Here is an 8,221-nt window from a genome sequence, read left to right on the forward strand (position 1 = left end):
AGGGTTAGTGAAGCATGGCCAGAACTCAAGCCCATGTTTTCAGGCACTTAATGCGATTCTCTTTCCATAATACCACTTTGCTTATGAGACTCTTCCTCCCCAGAAAACCACCAGGACTCTGTCGCTTGGCTCCCGATTCAAAATATATTTTTGATAAAAGGCGATAAAAAATCTAGAATAGCATGAGGGAATAGAACAGATAAGGGGTGTCTTTAAAAAAAAAATCACAGAACAACCTGAGGATTAGAAATAAAAATCAGATGTCTCTTAAATCAAATAGGGCCAGGGCTGATGCCAGGAAGGCTCCACACACATTACAATGAAGAGCACATAAGTGCAGGAAGGGACTCATAAAACCACCAGCTTGTAAAATACTGCCAAATGCTGCGTGCCTGCCAAGGAAGAAGCATCGCCAGGCTGGGTTCTACTGCTCCTGCTCCTCGCTGCAAAGCGAATACTGGGTGTTAATTACAGTGCCTAAGTCGATTCTTGAGGAAGGTAGCTGCCGGAGAAAAGGATTCCTGCAGAGAAGTCTCTTCCTCTGAAAGATTTCTTTGGAATTGTGGATTTCCTCCAAAATTTTCTGCAATTGTATCCTTTGCCACCCATTGCTTGCAGGGCTGGCTGCTTGTGAGCCAAAGATAATGGCTCTGGTGTTGACATCACTGTCACAAAGAATACAGGCATGATGTGGGTTTGATTCTAGACACCCACAACAAAGCGAGTACCATAATCAAGCGAGTCCTAATCTTTTTGCTGGTGGAGGGTCTTGCCTTCAATTTGTAAAAAATGCAACATCTGTAAAGCACAATGAAATGACATACGCCTATACTCCGTGAGGACTGCTATCACAGGTGCACCTCCTAGTCTCACAGGCATACAGGTCAGCTGTTAGCCTTCTATTTGATTGAGGATAAATGTGAGATGAGGCTCAGTGGGACTTGCCCACAGTGGCAGAGTGGTAGGGCCCATAGAAGCACATTGGATCCCCTGATTGCAAATATGGGGCTCTTCCTATCCTGTAAATGGATGACACCCAAAATAGCACAGCCTGGTGAGAATATGAATGAGTGGCTTGATAAAGCAGGGCTGGAAGGGTGCACTCCGAGCTTTCTGAGGCCGTATTGGCATGGTGAGTACCCCAGGCATGGCGACTACCCTACATGCTAAGATCAAGACCAGGTTTGGTGTCCAGAAGAACATGCTGGGGTGAGTCGCAGGCAGCAGAGGCAGCCTTATCATACATACCCTGCTATTTACTAGGAAACCAAATCCATTTGATGCCATTTAGCCTTGTTCCCTATGTTACCCCCAAAATGAAATCATTCCCCCCATCGAATACTTGAAAACTCAGGTAGCTCTTTACTTTCTAGAACAAGATGTTTGCCTTTCCAAGGGAGATTGAGTGGAGGTGTTGGATGAACAGGAGAGAAACAGGTGGTCTTGATCTCTCCTGATTCCTTTTATTATTCTTTCCCTTGACAACTATTAACTGAGCCCCTGTTATTCTTGGGAAATCTGCTAAACCCTGGAGTCCAGCAGTGTCCAGCAGGCAGAAGACATGGAAGGTCCCCACCCTAAGTTACAATCAAGAATCCAGAACTTCAGATTGTCGTCAGCTTTACGAAATTAACCAACACTGCAAGGGAAGATAACGGGGCTGGTAGTGGTTTTGAGGGGTCCATTTTAGATTCTGTGGCCTGGGAAGCCCTCTTGAACAGGCAACATTTGAGCTGCGACTTGGTTGAAGACAGGAAAAGCCCTGGGAATGTGTCCCAAGCAGAGGGGAGGAACAGAGATAGCTCATGGTCATGGCTCAGCATGAACGGAGGGGCCTGGTATAGGCCAGCTTGGAAGCTGGGCGAGGGATGGAGACAGAGGAGGCCTGGTAAACCATTTTGGGGTTGGATTTAATTCTAAGCGGCCACAGTGCACTGATTCAGTATCCAGCTCTCAAACACATTCCCTTTCCTCTCCATTGCTGGCTCCAGTGTTTGAAAGACTAACCCCATTGCTCAGCTGATAGTCTGATTCTTAATGGCACAGACCATGTGGGTTACGTACTGCTGACAGTGAGCCTTTCACAGTGAGTCTCTAAATCCATACGAAGGGGCTACCGAGGCCTGAGAAGTAGACACCCAAGTCTAAATTAGTGCCCCAACGCGCAATGGGAACAGTGGCTCAGCTAACCTCCCCAAGCCTCAGCATCCTCACCTGTAATTGTACGTAATACTGACACTTGCCTCACGGGTTTGCAACAAGATGTATAGTATTTCAACCTCATGTTTTGCAAATCGTAAGCTTTTAATACTATTTTCATGAGTCACCATCATCAAAAACCCAACTCCGTCTCACTCTCTCTCTTCCTCACACACATGTACTTCTTTCGAAGTCCTGCATAATGGTTTTGTAAGTTTTTGGAAAGAGGCCTTGACATAGCACATGTAATGACCAATGCTCACATATTATGGGCCCTCCATACAGGTAACTCATTCCAAGCTATAGGCAGCAAAGGATGAGGCTGCCTGCTCATCAGTGAGTGGAAGAAGCCTCGACCACGTAGACTAGAGTGATCACCATAACCATCCACAGCTACCATTGTAACCCAGTCAACTGCACGCACAGGGCCCTCCATCATGAGCAGAGAGCTCCCCAAATAAACAGAGGAATGAGGTTCCTGGAAGCCTGTGGCTGGTGGTGGACCCAGCTGCATCCCCAGGACCCAGGGTACCTCAGAGGTTCCCTTTGAAGTAGCATCCCTGTTCCAGGCCAGCAAGCAGGAAGGAGAGCTCAGGGGAAAAGATCACCCTCCCATCCCAGCATCAAGCAGGGTGCTTACCTCCTCCTCCTTGGTGCAGGCTCCGAAGCTTCCCGGGGTAGTCAACACTCCTTGGGCGGTTTTATTCTGGTGGGGCCACTAGGGAGGGAGGCTGGGTTGCCACAGCCTCCAGTTATCCCATCAAAGGGGAGGGACAGCCAGTGAGAGCTTCCTTCTCATCTCTGACCTGAGAAGGCAGCCCCAAGCCCTTTCAGAAGCCCAGCCTTCAATGTCACAGACCTGCACACAATTCCTCCACCCCATTTCCTCCTCTCCCGGCCTGCTTAGCCCCGCCCTGCCCAAGGCTTTCGGGCTCCTCCTCCAAGCTCTGCATCTCCACCCTCCTCCTCCTCTACCTCCTGAGGCTGCCTGGCAGGGCTGGCCTAACCAGCTCTGAAGCCTGAGCTAACCCCAGAGAGGCTGCTGTGCTGCTAACTGGTGAGTGGTTGGCCTGCCCCCCACTCCACCCCAATTTATGCTCTTGGGTTAATTAGAGCCAGAACTTGGAAACTTGGCCCAGCTGTGGGCACATGGAGTTTCCATTTTCTGGTGATTAACTGAGAACTGTAGGATTTTGAAGGCCAAGTGTCAGGAGATGGGGATTCAGCTGAGCTGCTTCACGGGGTGACCTCAGTCCAGGCCAGACTTGACTATACCGCACCCTTCCCTCAGGGGCCCGGCTTTTCTTACAGCAGATGAGGAGCTACCTTTATTCCCACTGGGAGGTGAGAGAGGCTGAAAGGAGAGCCCGCTTCTTTCTCTGGGAGGGGTTGGGAGATCAGTGAGGAAAGCTGGGTCAGGCAGGTATGTCTGTTATTAAAGGGCACTTAGTCATCCCAGGTGATGGCTCTTCCACTGAACACACAGGTGGTCTTAAAGATAAGGAGTTAAATTATCCTTGAAATAAGACAATGGTGTAGGTCCCAAACAGAAGCATTTGGGACATTATTTCCCTACCCTAGCAGGTAAGCATTATCTCTTCCGGTCAGACATTTCCAGATTTTAGGATTCAAAGGAATTATCTGGGGTATTAAAAATGTAGATTTCTATGTGAAACTCCCAGATTCCAGAAAGGCTCAGGAATCAGCATTTAAAAAATTTCCCAGGTGATTTGATGTGGGTGGTCTGGCACCTGTGGTTCAAGGACTCCGGCCCTAGACGAGGTCTGTCCCCTCTATTCTCAGCCTGACATTGGTGCCTTTAAAACTCAGCTGAAGACCAGCTCTTCTCCATTATTTTCTACTGGCTCTTCTAACCTGCTCTCAGCTGACTCCAATATCTTCCTCTTTCCTTTAACTCCCAAATAAACTTCGAAAGAGAGCAGAGTATTAGCCTCAGAGATAGTCCAGCTCTAAGGAGCCCTTGAAATGATGTCACTGAACTCTTTCTTATCATACCAGAGAAGACAGTGGGTCCTAGAGTCCCACCTTTCTCCCACCGGAGACCCAGACCTCACACTGTTGCCACTTCTGCACCCTCTGTCTCAAAGTGAATTCTCCCCATGCTAGCCCCTTCCAGGGCTTTCTGTCTTAGTACCACTGTGGCCAGAGAAGAAGCCAGGAGCAAAGGTCTCACAATCAGTTCCTCTCCTTGCTCCATGGCTAAGGAAACCTGTGTTCAGGTTCCTTATTTCTAAACTTAGTTTAGAATGAGATTCTCAGCCTGCTCCCTCAAATGGAGTTATTATAAAGTTGATTAGATCTCATGACTGCCCAAGTCAATGACTTAATCATAGGCAAGAACTATAGGACCCATTTGATTCAAAACACATTTACTAAGCACCTAATATGTGCAGGGACTTGTGATAGGCACAGCAAAGGTATGAAGAAGACCCAAAGGTGTTGATGACATTGTTATTGACATTATTCTACAAATAAACTGGGCAGAGGGCACTGAATAGGAATCAAATAATGAAAGTGATATGGGAAAATGTGTGCTTGGTTTGCCCAAGGGGAAATGCTCTCTTGCTGCCAGCCACCACCCTAGGAGGAACTCAGGTGATCCCAAGTGATAAGATAGGGAAATTAAACATAAAATTTTTCTTGCCTTGCCAGTGAAGTTCCACAACTTTCCCAGTATTCATAGCTTTCAGATCACATGAATGGCAGCACAGTCCAGAGGTTATAAACACACAAGTGGGTCCCAGACTATTTGTATTCAAGTCCTGTCTCCACCAGTTCACAGCTTGTGGTTTTGGGCAAAGGGCTGACCTTCCCTCTGAGATAATAATAGTACTCACATCACAGGGCTGATACCAGGCTGATAGGATACTGGCACTTATACCACTTTATATGTGTATAAAGTGCTTTGAACAGTGATAGTGCTTAGATATTTTTACTCAGGAGATCCTGAACATGGTTACCGTGTATTTATTTGCACTATAAAAGACTCATGTTTTCTCACCTGAAGACCAATAATGTCTTCCAAATATTTGCTCCATTTGATTTATGTTTCTCAGCTCTGTGTTCAAGGGTCTTTATTAGTTTATCCATGCTTTCCTTCACGTATTTATTTAACTTTTTTTTTTTTTTTTACTAGGATTACAATGTGCCAACAGCTCTTCCAGGTATGGGGGATACAGATGAATGGATAGCAACTATCCTGCTCTGAAGGAGTTTACAGTCCATTGGCATACCAGGGAGTGATTTTTAAAAATCACACAAAAACTGTGAAGTTATGATTGTAATGAGTGTTAAGAAGAAGTAGTACCTGTGCTGAGAAAGTGTGTGAAGAGGAACTTGACCTGGTCCAGGGGTGAGAGCAGAGCTGGGATATGAATGAAAAGATGGAGTTAAACCTCTGGAGTGAGGATGGCCTGTCAGAATATTCCAGATAAAGAAAGAGCATGTGCCATGTGTATTAGTCAGTTTTGCTGCAGTAACAAATGACCTCTGAATTTCGGTCACTTACATCATGAAGGTTCATTAATCACTTATGTCACAGGTAGGCTGTGGGTTGACCACAGCTCTGCTTGGGCTGTGACTCTGCTTCTCATTCAGAGGCTCAAACTGAGCCCCTATGTGAGACATGCCATTCTGGTAGCAGACAGAAAGGTCAAGAACATTGGTGGAAGCTTGCCATGATTCGGAAAGCTTCTGCTTCGATATAGCCTTGTTGTGACTGCTTACATTCCTTTTAATGACAGTGAACTCTTTAACAGTCTCCAAATCCAGGAGGAACCAAGATGGCGGCATAGGTTAACGCCGGAGTTTGCCGCCTCAAACAACCATTTCAAAAGTGAAACTAAAAGACGGAAGGGACATCATCCAGAACCACAGGAACGGTGGCTGAGTGGAAGTCCTACAACTAGGAGGAAAGAGTAACGCATTCGGACACTCAGAGGAGGCGCAGTGCTGAAGGCAAATTCTGAGGTGCGGAGTGCGCGGGTAGGCTGTGGGTTGACCACAGCTCTGCTTGGGCTGTGACTCTGCTTCTCATTCAGAGGCTCAAACTGAGCCCCTATGTGAGACATGCCATTCTGGTAGCAGACAGAAAGGTCAAGAACATTGGTGGAAGCTTGCCATGAGTTTCAAAAATTCTGCTTCGATATAGCCTTGTTGTGACTGCTTACATTCCTTTTAATGACAGTGAACTCTTTAACAGTCTCCAAATCCAAAAGAAGGGGCCACTGAGGCCTGAGTAGTAGAGACCAAGGCCAAAGTCCAAAGTTAATGGGACAGGGATGTATGGTTCTCAACACTGGGGACATGGCAAGGTATATGGCAGTAGCTGGGACATAATCCTCTTACAAGAAGGGGTGGGGATGAATATTGGCAAAGATAATACAATCTACTGTCTGAAGTTTTTGTGATAAAAGGCAAATGGCAAAAGACCTGGAGGCCTGTATGGTTAATGCTAAAGACGTTGGTGGGAACATACTGATAGACAAGACCAGAGCTGTAGGGGGAGGGGGCAGGGGTCATGTAAGGGAATCTGACGTTTATACTGTGAGCAGTGGGGAAACACTGACCTTTACCCATATAACCTCTTTCCTTAGTTATTAAAAGAACACTTTTATGTTTTTCTGGTTTGTGAAGTAATACATGTTCATTAAGGAAAATATGAAAACGACAGATAAGTAAAAAATACAATTAAATTCACCCTTTACCATTCAGAGAGAACCATCTTTGATTACTATTTTTATTAACAGATTTCTGGAATTTTCAGATGCTTTTTAATATATATAAAGTATTTTTAAGACCAAAATTGGATATTATTTTTCAGTTGTTATGAAATTTTTCCAGTTTATTAAATAGTCTCCCAATTATCATCTTATGGATACACTATAATTTAACTAATTCCAAATTATTAGACACTAGAGGCCTGGTGCATAAAATTTCGTGCAACTGCCGCTGCCACTGCTTGCTATCTGTGTGGCATTGCCTCCTTCCCTGCCACTGGTTGCCCCCTTCAGTGGGCAAAAGGCATGAGGTGCAATCGCTTGGCTGGCCTGGGCCCCCCTCTGCTGAGCGATCGCTGGATGGCCCCGCACACCTGACACAGCATCGCTGGCTGGTGGCCTGGGCCTCCCTCTGTGGGGCAATCGATCACAGAGCCCCCAGATCGATCACCCCACCCAGCTCCAGCTCCACGATTGAATCCCGTGCAGAGGGTAGCCTGGGCCTCCCTCTTTGGGGCGATTGATCACAGAACCCCCCTTACCCTCATTGATTTCCCTGGAGAGGCTGGTCTGGGCCTCCCTCTGTGGGATGATTGTGGGGCAATGGCGCCCCCCCATCCCAATTGCATCACACCCGCCTTGGCTGGCCTGGCACCAGTGTGTGTCATAGTGTGGTCGTCCAGAAGGTCGTCTAGATGGTCTTTCTGCTGTTTGGTCGTTCAGTCAATTTGCATATTATGCTTTTATTATTATAGATAGAGGTTTTTGTAATTTTTTCATTTTGTAAAAATTCTGCAATGAAGTTTCTTATATTTATAATGTGGATATCATTTCATTGACATGGCATTTCTATCCTAAAGGGTATGACAAGTGTAAAGGACATTGCCAGTTTTCCCTCAAGAAAAGTTGAAGCATTTCACACATGACCCCAGAGGAGGATTTGCCAATCCTGTTGATAATTGTTTTATATGGCCAATTTAATTGTGGAGATTATTGCTTTATTTTTGCATTTATTTGATCAAAAAGGATGGACCATTTTTCTATAATTTCAGGTGCTTTCACCAAGAAAAGACTTACTTGATTAAAAATCTGGCCTTTTGGGAACACTTGTGCACTGCTGGTGGGAATGCAGACTGGTGCAGCCACTATGGAAGACAGTATGGAGTTTCCTCACAAAGCTACAAATGGAACTCCCATTTGACCCTGTGATCCCACTTCTAGGAATATATCCCAAGAAACCAGAAACACCAATCAGAAAGGATATATGCACCCCTATGTTCATA

The 8,221-nt window shown here is 45.9% G+C and overlaps 1 protein-coding gene across 1 annotated transcript in view; it reads right to left on the reverse strand.

The window, feature by feature from the left end:
• ATP10B (ATPase, class V, type 10B) overlaps positions 1–3,099 on the reverse strand; it is a 185,431-nt gene extending 182,332 nt beyond the window's left edge. Inside the window, exon 1 of the mRNA XM_015565667.1 lies at positions 2,840–3,099. The gene's annotated coding sequence lies outside the window, so the exon portion shown is untranslated. The remainder of the gene's footprint in view (positions 1–2,839) is intronic.
• Between the last annotated feature and the right edge of the window lie 5,122 nt (positions 3,100–8,221).

The sequence above is a fragment of the Myotis davidii genome, unplaced genomic scaffold, assembly GCF_000327345.1.
Source record: "Myotis davidii unplaced genomic scaffold, ASM32734v1 scaffold18, whole genome shotgun sequence".
Taxonomy (NCBI): Eukaryota; Metazoa; Chordata; class Mammalia; order Chiroptera; family Vespertilionidae; genus Myotis; species Myotis davidii.